The sequence below is a fragment of the Bacillus rossius genome, chromosome 11 (genome assembly GCF_032445375.1).
Source record: "Bacillus rossius redtenbacheri isolate Brsri chromosome 11, Brsri_v3, whole genome shotgun sequence".
Taxonomy (NCBI): Eukaryota; Metazoa; Arthropoda; class Insecta; order Phasmatodea; family Bacillidae; genus Bacillus; species Bacillus rossius.
In genome coordinates this window covers 52,024,816-52,040,658 of record NC_086338.1, presented here as the reverse complement: position 1 = coordinate 52,040,658, position 15,843 = coordinate 52,024,816, and the positions used below count along the sequence as shown (strand labels likewise).

General features: G+C 42.9%; 1 protein-coding gene across 1 annotated transcript in view; it reads left to right on the top strand.

Annotated features, from left to right (window-relative positions):
* Positions 1-7,144: 7,144 nt before the first annotated feature.
* The window catches only part of LOC134536972 (very long chain fatty acid elongase 4-like), a 30,992-nt gene continuing 22,293 nt past the window's right edge, over positions 7,145-15,843 (top strand). The window contains exon 1 of the mRNA XM_063377088.1: positions 7,145-7,265. The gene's annotated coding sequence lies outside the window, so the exon portion shown is untranslated. The remainder of the gene's footprint in view (positions 7,266-15,843) is intronic.

Genomic DNA, 15,843 nt, shown 5'->3' with positions numbered 1-15,843 from the left:
TCAAATTTAATGTGCCTCGAAAAAGTCAAATCGATGGTTGTTCCAATCGAGTGGAAGAGAGATAGATGCGGCGCAAGCGTACAATGAGCGTAACGGGACACATCGTAACGGGACAATGTGCGTTACAGGACACTTTTTCGTGCGTGCAGCCGGCGTTCATCGATTTATCAGACGTTGTCACGTCATAAATAATTAGCTTATTTGCAAGTGGTAACAAACTATTTGAAGCATAAGCGTCCTTAAGTTTGGAGATAATACAGCGTCGAGACGCGCTGGCGCGGATGGAGTAAGCACAGAAGTGCGTGGCTGTGTGAAAACGGAACGGGCCCCTCGCCCGCACGGCGCGCACGATGCGCGCGATGCGCAGACCCGGTTCCCGCGCACGCGCCGCTCCGCCCGGGAGGTGAGTATTGATCCCGCCAGGAGCGCTGTTGTCCCGGACTCCGGCAGTCGGCATCTCGGCGCGGCGGCCCGTGACAGCTGCGGCGAGCTGGTTCCCGCTGCCGCCACCAGGTGCGTCTGCGTCGCTGTTGTCGCTCGCTTCCAGCACGCTCCCGCCCACACACACGAAGCCGTGCCGAGAACCTCAGGAAAAAAAAATAGAACACGTGATCTAAAAACTGCTCTAGTCATCCCAGTGGTGTCTTTTTACGGAAAAAAAAATTTAAGATCAGTACATATTTCTGTTTCTGTATATCGTTTTCAAACTGTTAATAGTAATTTTTAGCCATGAACGAAATCAAGGGACTTGCATTGCACTTTTATTACTTCGTCACGTGATGTGATTACCGCTCAGATATCATAGTTGTCTTGTGCATAACACAAATACACCCCTTAATAGGTGGGCCCCACAACACCCTAATCGGCGTCTCGTTGTCCTTATCCACGCACATAAAAATAATAATTAAATTACAAAAAAAGTTGGAAATATATTAACCAGTTGGACAACTCAATGGACCCTCGCCACTTGAACCTAACTTCTCGGCGGTCAATGGTGCCAAAATGTTTCGATGTCGATTGTTCAATATTTAGACAGCACAAACATTTTCTGTGCAAGGAATTAGTCGGAAGAAATATACAGTTCAGACGAACAGAGTGGGCAGGCGACAAGACGTTATTAACAAGAACAAAAAACAAAGACAAACAACAACCTTGGAATACAATGCGACAAACAGACTATCCCAACGATGATACAAAATCTGGACGAAACAGCAACAACATAGCGACGCACACGCACAGGTTAATGTTTGTCTGTATTTTCTGTTCTTGTTGCAACTGTCCCGTCGTTGTCGGCCCATTGTTCGTCTCTGCTGTGATATTTTTCCGACATTCCTTCCACGGAATTCTGTGTTGTCTATTTGTTATCTATTGTTTATTCTTGTGGTTTCTCTATGACACACAGCGAAGACCAACAATGGCATATGTCCATGTAAAGGTTTTAAGTACTTTGGGTGACCATGTTTGCATTATTACATGACAAGTGTTATCTTCAGCTATTTGTTGTGCCATATTTGTTAGACGCCCAAAACACTGGCTGAGGTTTACTGTTTGCATTATGAAAACCGTTTTAAATTACTATTTTTTAAAAATGAAGGTGACTGTTTTTAGAAACAGAGATTCTAATCCATCAGACGTGGTCAAACACCATTACCGCGCGCAGTGTTTTGAGCGTTACAATATGGCGACGGCGCGGCGGGGGTTAAGAAAAGAGACTTGAACCACGTCGCAGCACGCCGTCTCCCGACAGTTCCTAACACTCCCGCGTTGTAATCGATCTTCCCCGAGGCAAGAGTCGCTCGAAGAACGGATGGTTGCTGAATGACAGAAGCAAAGAGGGTTGCGCAGTCTTCCTGTGGAGCCCTCGAACCCGTGGGGCCGCCCCGGGCAACGGGGCAACGGCGCGTTTTCTCCGGCCGGGAGACGCATATGCCTCCTGCGTCCTGCCGCCACTTGAATAAGACACCGACTTTCCACCGAGCTTTCTCTCCCTCTTCCCTCTTATTCACTCTTCTTCCCTCCCCTCCCCCCCATACATCATCTCCTCTTGAGTGCCATCCTGCCGCGTCTCGGCAACACGTGTTCCGTGTTCGTCTGGGTCGAGGTTCTTTTTTTTTTTTTTGACGTTATTACGTCTTTAAAATTGCTTCCGTAGTGGAAGGCAATTAAAAAAAAAATTGATTGTCTGTAAAGTCGATTTACGGACGATAGTTTAACGTGACAGCGTTATAACAAAACATTCATGAAATGATTGCATACTTTTATGAATATAATTGAATCATTTTTATTGAATTATCACTATTTTGTATGGATACAAAGAAGGAGTGACATGAAATCTACAATTTAATTGATAAATTTACTTTTATTTGCACTCATTAATTCAAATATGTTTTTTACTTTAAGGAAGAGATTATTTTAACTATAACTTTTATACATGTTTGCTATTTAACTTCTTCCAATCTGTGTTATTCTGTTAAGGATAGGACGATGATAGGAAAAGTAGGAAACGAATGGGAGTGTTTCAAGTTTAACGTGCATCGAAAAAGTCAAATCGATGGTTGTTCCAATCGAGTGGAAGAGATATAGATGCGGCGCAAGCGTATAATGAGCATAACGGGACACCGCGTAACGGGACAATGTGCATAATGGGACACTTTTTCTTGCGTGCAGCCGGCGTTCATCGATTGATTAGGCGTTGTCACGTCAAAAAAAACGAATGATAACAAAATCGGGGGATACAGTTTGGTGTTGCAGCTACATATCTATCATCACCATCCAAAATTTAATCACGCCACTGAATAGCTAAAGGATCAAAGAATTCGTTACGCTATGTGAGGACCGTGACGCATTGTACGTGGTGGAGGGGGAAGCGCCGCTATTTTTGAGGTCATTTTGCTGTGTTTCGAGATTTCCATTCAGTATAACTTTTGACTCGGAGAAGCTACGAAGTTCGTTTAGGTTTCAATCCTCAGATCTCGTCAAACTCTATCGATTGCATATATAAAATAAGTGTAAAATTGTTACAGTGAATATATATGGTGTTAAAATAATATATAACCAAAAATTTATAATGTCGGCCTATACGTGACTTCTTAGTGTTCAAACATGATTATAACATACATAAAAACGCGTATTTTTTATTTTGAATAGAACATATTATCTGTTACTTACACGTATTACGTACAACACACGGCCGTGTCCATGACACAGCCACACGCAATTTTTTTTCCAGGGGTGGCAACTGGGTGATTCCGTTTATTTTACCTACCATCTGAAGATGGCTGCACCATTTTGATTAGGACCCCGAAACATCTGAAGTGTGGTGTTTGCATTGTGTAAACTTTTTTTTAATGAAAGATTCTAAATAATGTATCATAATTAGTAACCATCATCAGACGTTATCAAGCACCATCTCCGCAATGTTTTGAGCGTTATGATATGGCGATGGCCAGTTTAAAAAGTTACTTCTAATACGTCACAGCATGTCTCCTGACAAGTCCTAACCCCGTGTTTTTATTCTGTGTTCCTACCACTGAATTCTATGAATATTGCAAAGTAGGCCTATACTTATTTATAACATTTTTTTTAATTTGCTTACTTCGGATCGAAATCTCGTTCCGACACTCATAAACCTTTAAATATATAAATTAAAAGACTCGTAATAGTGCAAATTTATTTAGTGCCCTTAATCCTCTGTGCGCGCGGCTCTGCTCAGAAAACTCATGATATGTTTTTAGTTAAGGAATTATTTTGGTAAACAGATGGTACGAGGTCATTTCGAACGTTTACACGCGACACAAAGTCTTCGATACTGGGGAAGTAGTCTGCCACGGCACATGATAATGATTATTCGCGAAAATGCTTTGTGATGAGACCAACACACCTTAGATCCTTCTTACCATTTGGGTCGGAAGGAATATTTATTGAAACGATTTACTTATTTCCAGACGAGTCACAGACGTTTATGCAACAGCTGCTTTAAAGTCAAACATAATTATTTTACCTGACAGACCAGCATGGTAATACATTCCGCAGATATATTTGGAGGTCCGGAGAGTTCGCGGATTATTTTGGTCACAAGTTAGACTGCAAATAACACAACCGTGGGCCAGCCAACTACCAGAGAAACCAAAATAAATCAATTACATTCAGAATAAGTAGAGGTACTGAAGAAGTAAGTAATCACCCGATAGGAAAGCGAATATGGGTAGACGCCATATGGTTAACATGACGCCAAAAGAATTTATGTCATTTTTGGGCCTCTAGACATAAGTAAACGAAGCAGCGTTGAAGTGAAACAAATAGGCTAATTCGGATTTCGCCGTGCTGAATCATTATTTCCAAGCCACGGGCAGTTACGAGGCATCCACTCAGTGGCGAAGTGGTTTGGAGGTCTGCCTACCCGTGCGCACACACGGTGCGCAGAGCTTCAGGAAAAACAACGCGATTTCAAAACTACTCGAGATATCCGAGTGGGGTCTGCTTACGAAAAGCATTTAAAAGTTCGCCGAGGGGCCGAAAAGTACTTTTGAATTCGGATTAAGTTTTTAATCTGTATTTTTAGAAGAGTTAAAATTGCTAAAACGCATGTTTTCAGAGTAATTTTTAGGCGTAGAACAACTGGTACAGATTCTTGAAAGCACTTAAGGGCCCCGCCTACCCGGGCACACACACGGTGTGCAGAGCTTCAGGAAAAACAACGCGATTTCAAAACTACTCAAGATATCCGAGTGGGGTCTGCTTACGAATAGCATTTAAGAGTTCGCTGAGGGCCGAAAAGTACTTTTAATTTCGGATTAAGTTTTTAAACTGTATTTTTAGAAGCGTTAAAATGCCTAAAACGCGTGTTTTCGGAGTAATTTTTAGGCATAAAACAATCAGTACAGATTCTTGAAAGCACTTAAGGGGCTTGCATAGCACCTTTATCTTCATTTCTCCGCCATATAATGTTACGGTCACCGCTCAAATTTCACAGTTATCCTGTGACGACGAGACGAATGCGCGTCAGTTCAGAGACTTGCGCTTAGAGGTTATACCGCGCTAGAAGCACCAGCGAGCGTCGCGCTTATCATCCCGCCTCACTAACACACATACACCCCTGACGAGGCGGGCCCCTTAAGGGGCTTGCATAACACCTTTATCTTCGTTTCTCGGCCATATAATGTTACTGTCACCGCTCAAATTTCACATTTATCCTGTGGCGACGAGAAGACTGCGCGCCAGTCCAGAGGAGACACCGCGCTAGAAGCACCAGCGAGCCTCGCTGACACACACACACCCCTGACGAGGATTCGCCTCGCGCGGCCGCCGTGTTGACTCTCGGCCAGGCGGACGGAACACGTCGATGACGTCACGGATCGAACACTAGGGCCTAGGCGGCCAGCAGGCGCCACGTCACACGGCAGCCACGCCCCTCCGTTCCCCCACCAGCCTTCACCCTTCACCGTCAAGGGGTTACTGTAGAGTCACCGGGAATACCTACCTCTTTGCCCTACAATAATCTATAGCCAGGGACCGGAAAAATTCGCGGTTTCGATGGCCTTCAGGATAGTCTACGCGTTCCCCTGTACACTCGGGCAAATAACGCAAGTTCATTGGCTGCTGACTTGTAAGTCGTCTCATCTGGTCTGTCTGTGATTCGATCTTTCTTTGGTTCAAGGTTTATAATTGGTAGAGATTCGTCCAGATTAAAAGTAAGCCAATAGCAAAATCATCTAAAAGGTATATGTATTTGAATTTTAGCCTATCGCCGAATGAATCCGCGAATTTTTCCGGTCTCTATATATACATTGCGGTTTCAATGGCCTCTGGGATAGACTCTATGATCCTCCATGTACTCGGGCAAATTACACCTGCTCATTGGCTACTGACCCGTGGAACCTGTTAGCTGGGTTGCTCGTGATTAGATGCTACACCTGCTGAGGTTTTTTTTTTTTTTTTTTTCCATTTTCTCAAGAGTCCTCCAGGTAGACTGTGGCCCGGTCACTGAAACAGCATGAAGTTGTGGTTTCTAGCCGATCGCTAAATGGATCCGCGAGTTTTCCCGGTCTCTACCTCTATGCAACGGAGCCGTGTCTGTAAACGTAAAAAAGGCTTCCAAAATAGTGGTGGATTGCCATTATATGTCCCATGTATAGACCTTTGTAGGTCGCAGATAGGCCAGTACACCGTCGGAAATCGCCAGGGGCGTAGGAACCGGGGGGGGGGGGGGGACAGGGGGGACGTGTTCCCCTGAACTTATTGGGCGGAGGGGACTGTCCCTCCCAACTTTATAGACCTTAATATTTTTATTTTATAATATTATTCTGCCCAACTTTATTTGTAATTTCTTCACTCATCAAATTTTATCTTAAGGAAACAATAATAATTTTAACATCGATGTATCCAATGGTTAGATACAAAAACTGCTTAAAAAGTGCTATTTTGCACTTTTAAAATCAAAATTTTCCGGTGGAGGACCCCTGGACTCTTAGTAAGAGGGGAATGGGTTTACATGAAATCAAAATCATTATTTGTCCCCCCCCCCCCCTAACTTTATGAACACAGCTACGCCAATGCAAATCGCAGTGATTTTACGGACTCTTCAACGAAGATTTCTTCTTGATTTCAAATAACTGAAATCTTCGTGGAAACTACGCCGTATTTCGACTTCCGAGTCGGATGTTTAGCTCTCAACATAAAGGTAAAACACATACGTGGACAACAACAGAAGATAGTTCTTACGGCAGAATAACCTATTTTTAAAAAAAAAAAAAAAAAATGTTTTAGTTGATTTACAACATACATTATTTTGTAATAACGTTCAAAGTATTTGGACCCAGTTTTTTTGGAAACTTGCGAAGATAGCCGTAAATTTACGAAGATATCTGGATGATTGGCAACCAGTGTTCTTCGGAAATTAAAGGTGAAAAATTTTTTTTGGACAGTGTAGGGACGGGAACACTGCCACGCCACGACCCCCTTGTAGGGATCGGAGAGGGGGGTGGAGAGGGGAGACTAACGCGACACACATCTCCCGGACAGCTGTCGGCAGGGGTGCGGCGCTAGAGGCGAGAAAGTGCTTTCCCCTCTGTCGCGCCGACACGGGGGAGCTGTGGTAGGGGAGGGAGGCGGGGCCAGGCGCCCCCGCCGCTAGCCGCCGTGTCTTGACAGTCGACGTCGCGCCGGCCGCCATGACAGCTGACGGCGCGACCTCCAGGTAGCCTCCGCCCGTGCCAGCTCTACGCGCGCAGGACTCTACGACTCGTCTGTTCTCTCTGGTGGTAGCGGTGAGTGAGCTAGCGCCCCTGCGTGTGGTACGTTACTGCGCGTCGCAGCGAGCGATCAGCTCCCGTGGTGTACCACAAACACCACCAATAACACGTATAATCATGTATACATATAAATACTTTTTAATAATAATACTATTTGTCGTAATAATATTCAATAAAACAATGATATTTTTTTGAAATGGTAGCAAATATATTCTCAATATATGGCCCATGTACAAGAATTAATAACATGTAAATCATTTTATTTAGAACAATAAGTCGAATAAGAATAATACATATGTGTATCTGAATAATAAAAATAACAATTAAAATAATTTTACTAAAACCATTAACAATATTAATAAATTAATTAAAACTACTATTTAATATTATCCAAAATAAAGGAACAACTTTAATTTTCATCCAATTATTTCCATATATTTTTACAACATTAAATCATTTAACAATAGCATTATCATTAGCTTTACTTTTATGATTATCGTTTATATTGTTTGAATGAATAAAAAATACAGACACCCGGAAAATTAGGGAAATTAGCGCATTCGACTGACGTCAGGGTAGAATTCAAAGTCCTAGTTATGCTTAACCCATCGTTTTGCTTTTCCACTGGCTGGTTTCTTAATGAGAAACTCGTTAGTGGACAACACCTTATTCGCTCACTTCTCTCATAGCTGGGCTTCGTTGGCTCTCGGCCGCGGAGGGGCGTGACCGAATAGCTGTGGTCCAATCATGAACATAGCAAAAAAAAAAATTGCGACCAGATTAATATGCGAAATTTTCGTACCTCTACTGACAAGTAGCGACTGGTAAAAATTCGTGGTTTCAATGACCACCAGGATAGACTCCACGATCCTCTGCAAACTTGGGCGAACGTCCGTTCGTTGGCTGCTATCTTGTGAGTCGTCTCAATTGGGTAACTTGTGATTCGATACTTCTTCGGTTGAAGGTCTCCAATTGACCAAGAGTCCTCCAGATTAACAGCGATACCAATTGCAGAAGCAGCAAAAAAGGTATAATTATTAAAACATTTTAGCATATCATGAAATGAATCCACGGTTTTTTTTTCTCCTGTCTCTAGAGATACGGAATTTCACGGATTATTTTGGCCACCAGTTAGACTGCAAACATCTATACCTTATCATAGCTTTTGATGATGTATTCACACTTGTTACGTGGCTCTTCTCAGCAACTGGGGCTAGTCAGCAGCAGAGAGACCGAATCACATCGACAACAATAAAAAAAGTAGAGGTAATGGATAGGGACCGGAAAAATTCGCGGTTTCATTTCGCGATAGGCTAGAATCCAAATGTGCTTAACTTTTTGCTGCTTCAGTGATTGGACCACATGCTGTCTGGAGGGATCAGAGCCAATGAATAATCCTCAACGAAAGAAGTATCGAATCAAAAGTATTCTAGTTAATAGTTGTCACGAGTCAGTGGCCAATGAGCAGATGTAATTTGTCCGAGTGCATAGAGGATCTTGGAGTCTATCCTGTAAGTCATTGAATTCGCGAATTTTTCCTGTCCCTGGTAATGGAGTGAGAAATCAGCCGGCAGGAAAGCGAATGTGTGAACACACACCCAAGTACTGTGCATTTTCGCTCGACACGAAAAAAGTCCGCGAAGCTCCCGTGCCTCTAGTCACGAGAAGTGTGAAGGTAACTGGGGCTGTACGACCGACAGGTCACGCCAAAAGGGTGGGTTTCAACTCGCCACTTTTGCAAACCACTCGACGTTTTGATAGTAAATGCGTCTCGTTCGCATTGTTATTCGGACCGCTGGACCCACGGGGGGGGGGGGGGGGGGGGGGAAGGGTTCGGTTCTGAAATGTACATCGCGAGTAGGCGGTAGAGTGTTGGTTCCAGGTAAAAAAATTAAAAGGTAACTCAAAACAGTTTTAGATGAGCGAATGCGCGAATACTGCTTTGATGTTTGTCCCGCTTGCAGCGCGACACAATGGCTCTTTCCGCAATTAGCAGAGGGCGAACCTGTAAACTTTATTTGGCAACAGGATGGAGCCCCTCCCCATTGGAATCTCTTTGCACGAGAGTGGTTGAACGTCGAAGTCCCTGACCGTTGTGTTGCATTGGTCGTAATGGTCGAGACGACAGAGCTGTTTTTCGCTGGCCTCCACGTTCACCTGACATAACGCCATGCGCTCCTTTTTTTTTTTCCTTTGAGGCTTTATAAAATATCGCGCCTACGTTCCGCCGCTACCTAATGATTTGCCAGAGTTGGAGACACAGAATTTAAGAGGCTATTGCTTCCATTATTCAGGAATAGTTTACCGAAGTGTGAGGAGAATTGGACTTTGCGTTGGGTTTGTGCCGTATAACTGAACATTCGCAAGGAAAATCCATGTTAATTTATCTTCATTTTGGTGTATGATTTGCTGTAAATTAAAATGTTATAATTGGAGACCGGAAAAATTCGCGGATTCATTTCACGACAGCCTGAAATTCAAATAGTTATACCTTCAGTGCTGCCTCTGCTATTGGCTCACAACTCACCTGGACGACTCTGGGCCAGTGATAAACACTCAACTGAAGCTGTGTCGAATCACAGGCCACTACGTTGGGACACCTCCACAAGACAGCAGCCAATGAGAGGGTGACACTTGACCGAGTGTACGTAGAACTATAAAGTCAATCCTAGAGGTCATTGAACCCGCGAATTTTTCCAGTCCCTAGTTATAATGTACGATTGAAACTGGGATATTCTTTTAACGGACATCCCTGTAGAACGTTTCGAAGCACACCTCGGAAGATTCTGCAGGACAGAGAGACCTGGGAACCCGGAGGCGTGGCTCGAGCAAGGCTTCTTCAGCCAAGTCCTGTCTCCAAAGAGAAGAACACTCGCAGGAGGGGAAATGGCCAGTCGCTCGGAACGACTCGCAAAAAGAGGGGAAAGTTGAACGAGATAAAAAAAAAATTGGTTGTCTGTAAAGTCGGTTTACGGACGATAGTTTAACGTGACAACGTCATAACAAAACATTGATGAAATGATTGCATACTTTTATGAATAAAATTGAATCATTTTTATTGAATTATCACCATTTTGTATGGATACAAAGGAGTGAAATTAAATCTACAATTTAATTGATACGTTTACTTTTATTTGCACTCATTAATTCAAAAATGTTTATTACTTTAATGAAGAGATTATTTTAACTATAACTTTTATACATGTTTGCTATTTAACTTCTGCCAATCTGTGTTATTCTGTTAAAGATAGGACGATGATAGGAAAAGCAGGAAACGAATGGGAGTGTTTCAAGTTTAATGTGCCTCGAAAAAGTCAAATCGATGGTTGTTCCAATCGAGTAGAAGAGAGATAGATGCGGCGCAAGCGTACAATGAGCGTAACGGGACACAGCGTAACGGGACAATGTGCGTAACAGGACACTTTTTCGTGCGTGCAGCCGGCGTTCGTCGATTTATTAGACGTTGTCACGTCAAAAAAAAAATACCCACAAGGATCTTTGTAGTCACAATTCCTCCGAGCGCCGTCCAGAGATTGGGACTTCAATTCCATTTACATGTGACGTATCCCGTGATGTATTTTTTGTTGTAAATTGACCTGTTGTAATAAAGCATCGGAACTGGGACTTTGTTTTATGGACAACCTGTATAATGTACCTTCTTGGGGATGGTTCCAAGAGACCCGATCTCCGGATGGAATTTCTTCAGCGATGCTTTAATGAGCTAGCGGCCCATGAATGCGCGAATGGTTCCATCACAGCTTTCTCCGGGGTTGTTTTCGTACAGTCATCTAATGCACCCGTCAGTATTAACCGCAATAAGAAAGTGCCAATCACTCAGAACCCTGCAATTTCTCATTAGCTCCTCCCGCTGTGGCTGACAGCTCATTAATTACTATCCCAAGATTAAAAAAAAAAGTGGTTGGGTCTCTTAGGAATTTGAGGCTCTTCTCACACGTGACCCTTCTGTGCATGGTCTTGCGACGGAAGAACCTCTCTGGCTGAAATATATTTTTCAAAAAATGTTTTTTTTTTACGAGTAGATTCCGAGATTCCGGACTGCATACTGACCACATGTTACTCAACTACCCCCGGAAGAAATAAAGTTTCGACAGTTTTGTTTGTTCATCATTATTTTACTTGCGTTTATCTGAGCGAGCTCCTATTAGGGCCAATGCTGCCAATACAAAAAACAAGTTAAATTTGTTTTCTTTCAACAATAATTACATCCAGTCAGGAATGTATTGTGAAGTAAGTTTATAGAGGAATTTATACTGCACGGAAAACGTTAAAAAGTTAAACTCTGCCAGCTAATTATGCAAAATAAATATGCGGCATGTTTCTTTACTTTTTGTGAAAGTTCAGCCACTCAAAAAGTTGGCAAGTGTAACCGCGTGGAACGTAAATGTAAAATAAATGACCTGGGACGGGACACACGCCCTTAGGCCCGTTCTGCAACGACAAGGGGAAAGGAGACGGCTCACGTGAAACGCAGACGGATCCCATGGAACTGAGTTTCTACAACTGTACGCAGGCGGATACGGATCCGTACGGATTAGCTCTTCCGTTTTACGTCTCTCCGTGCGACCAATAGAAGCCGAGTACTCGGCTGCGGTGCTAGCCATGTTTGTTTATTTTCGAAATACGTTAAAAAATTCTTTTAAGCTCAATAATATCTAGTTTCCATTATTAATTTGCGGTTTGTATTTTCGTTATAAGTAGCTATATATGCAAATTCTGCCCGTGCTATGTTCTCGCAGCATAATATATATATATTTTTTATTAAATGACTATTTTGAAACAATGAAATGCAATCTCATTGGTTGCCATCGTGGAAGCAGCAGACGCGATAGTGAAGGTTTCCGGGAGATATACATACGTCTTCGTGTCCGCGACACTGCCAAAGTGCCTGTTCTCCGCCATTTTTCTGCGTCAGAAACATTTTTTTTTTTTTTTTCACGGAAACATTGTATTCGATTTCGGCCTTGAAATTTATTTTACTCTCTCATCGTACCCAAAGAAGTTTCACTTCAAAAAAAAATACTTGGAGATACCAAATTTCACAGGGTCTAGGCCTGGCCGTTTCTTCGATACGCGGACTACAGAAGGGCAAATGGACGTAGTTATGCAAAAAGGAACCAACCCGCATGAAACCTACTCTGAATATTTTGAAGTTAAAGTTAATTATAAATTGTAATTCTCGTATTAATAACATAATGTGGGTATAATTTTAATGGTCTGGTATAAATACTGATATAATAATAGCAACAACGGTCCGATCAACCTTGTAATATTTTAATTTATTTTCAAATAAAATATAACCAAATTGTGGGTTGGTTACTTTTTGCATAACTACGTCCAAATATATATATTTTTGGTTGACGTCTCTTCGACAAGGAGTCGACTAGAGACGGCGTTGCCCTACAAGGTAAAAGGGCAAGGCGGAGATAGAGAGAGAGAGAGAGAGAGAGAGAGAGAGAGAGAGAGAGAGAGAGAGGACTAGGCCACGGCTCCACCGCCAGGAGCGGTGTGGTTGGCAGCAGTGGTGCTTGAGCGCGAGTCCCCCTCGTGGACCAGATGACGTCTCTCTCGCGGTCAGGGAGACCGGCGCCGGTGGCTCGCTGAGAGGCCGCCGGTGTTTGCTCGATGGAATGGTGTTTGCAGGCCACTTCCTGGGGTCGTCGGGCAAGGAGTGGGAGGGAGAATGTGTGGTTGGGAGGGGGGGGGGGGGGGGCGGAGGTGTTCGACGAAGACGTCGCGACCTCCGGGCCTGCGAACCTGAGGAACCGTCCTCCGACGAGAGACTTCGGTGAAACCACAGAGAACTGAAACGGGTCGTTACCACAACGCCGAAATGCCAAATTGACCACAACGCCGACAGCTAGAAAACTGCTGTGTACCACAACGCCGAAATTACCACAACTGAATCAATTTGTGTGTGTTTCTTAAATGTACCTTAACGCCGAAATACCACAATCAAACCTAACCTTACCTAACCTTGCCTATCCTAGCCTAGCCTAAGCTAACCTAGCCTAACCTAGTCTAACCTAACCTAACCTAACCTTTGTGGCAGTCCTGCAATGACATTTTTCGGCGTTAGTGTATTTCGGCGTTGTGGTAATTTGGCGTTGTGGTACACAGCAGTTTTCTAGCTGTCGGCGTTGTGGTCAATTTAGCTTTTCGGCGTTGTGGTGCGTCCCCAACTGTGAAATCTGGGTGGCTGGACCTGGATTATGTCCTCTGAAATGTTAATTCCGGTGTTTTAACCACTCCACCGCCACGCTCCATACGCTTAGAGCCTAGTACGAGGCGGACTAAAGGCGGTATTCAAAGACATTCGGGCAAGGTAGCGGATAAGCACCGCCTCGTTGGGATTACGACGGTAACCTAACTCGCGGTCCATATTCCAGAACGTGTCCGAACCCCGAATCCCAGTAAGGAAACGATTCGGCAATAGTTTTAATAAACCGTGCCCTTGCGCGAGGCTAGAAACTGGCTCCAACGCATTCCAGCGGACGTTTCTCAAACATCGATACACTTGTTACTGCAAAAATTCCTAGAGATAGCAGCAACATCGCACAGAAATGGAACCTCTTTCTCAGCTGCGACTATTTTCAGACGTAGCTTTATCTCTGGCCTATTAAATAGCGCGGTGCTGAGGTCTGGAGATCGCAGCCAATTAAATAAGGAAGGAAGCGCTTCCAACTTTAGCGCAGTGCTTCGAAGTATGACAAGCCGTCGAGTGTTCCCACGAAACATAATCTTCTTAATGTGCACATTAAAGGTTCTCTAATCCGGCACAATCGAGACCAGCCGTGACGGATTATCAAAACTACGAGATGGTTTTAATAGGAATTCCAAAGAAGAAAAACATTTTGAGGTACAATCACATTTGAAAGAAGTTATTGTGAGATGCTTAATGGCATGGAAAATAAGCCTATGAGTATTACAGTTTAAAAATATCTTCCGTGATCAACAACTCCGGAATCCATTAAAAAAAAATTCCTTATTCGAGTAGATTTATCGGTGCCGAATGACAGAATGTGTCAAGCTGAAGAATGCCGTATTAAATAGCACCGAACTTGCAACTAAATTCCTGGACCAAATTGAGTGCAGAACTTCAGAATAACACGCGCGATTTAAAAACATACTCAAGTTTTCCGGAGTGGCACCTGTTTGCGAAAAGCATTTTGGGAAATGTTTGTTCAGGCCACAATGGTTGTACTGTTCTAATTTTTCGTCTCTGAAATGTATGTTTTCAAGAATGAATGACTTTTCAGAATACATTTTAGACAGTAAAATCTATCCTACGCATATTCAAAGTGCTATGTATACGTGTATTACACTTTTACTTTTATTTATAACTTCATTAAATTACAGAGTCACTCTTTTAAAATTCTCACATTTGCTTTATGCACGACGAAAATGACTTGATGTAAAACGAAAATACTTCACGCTAGTTCATAGCCTTGTTATTAGAGGCTACACCACATTGGAAGATCCTGTAAGCATTGCACTTAACATTCTGACTCAGTGGCACGATAACACACCTCCGGTTAGGGACCACTTAAAAGTTTCAAAGACAAGTCTGGCGACTAGCGAAATATCGTCTCATTACTCCATCTACTTGTCTAGAGCAATAAATGAATTATAAATACTAAATAAAATTAACTAGTTTTTTTCCACTCTCAACTGGATGCAAATGATTCGGTTGTCTACAGTTGGATGTTTAACATGCCTTGTATCTAAAATGTTTTCCTGACCTGATCGCCAAAAGGCGTACAGAGCTTCAGGTGTTAACGCGCCATTTTCAAACCACGCAAGATGTATTGAAATTGATTACGATTGGCATTTGTGAGTCATTGCACTTGTCTATACAAGTGTCGTTTCACGGACGATTTAAGGTATGAAAAATTCTGAACACAATAATCTAAGTGGTATAGAGAACTTGATGTAAGCTTTTGGACATAACGCCATTGCTAAGCACATGCATGTCTGTAGAAGAAAACTACAAAAAACCCAAAAGACAAAAACACAAATTAAGCAAAAAAATTGCTGTTGTCAATTTTCTTAATTTGTGTTTTTGTCTTCTAGGTTTTTTTTGTAGTTTTCTTCTACAGACATACATGTGCTTAGCAATGGCGTATGTCCAAAAGCTTACATCAAGTCATGCACTCCCATTGCACAAATCTTTCAAATAAAATATGGTATAGAGAAGTTCATGAATCCCTTGACTATAATATTCCAGCATAAATTGATAGGGTTGCTGCTTGACGTACCGTAGAAGCGCATTACTGACGCGAAGACCGCGCGCCAGTTCGGTGCCTGGTGCGTAGAGGCGAAGATACGTTTGGTGCGCGACCCAGAGTCGCCCTTAGCGCCCTCGTGGTTTCAGAGCTCGTGCACCTAAATGCCGTCTCAGTCTCGGATTTCAGTACATGGATTATGGTGCGCGCTGTTGCCAAATCTCTAACACATCTCAGAAAATTTGTTTATTTTTATTCTGATTGCACATGAAGCATTTTAAGAAATCATGTGGTTATTTGTAATATTTTATTCTATTTCGCTTATAAATTTGTAACAAAAGGCAACTTTT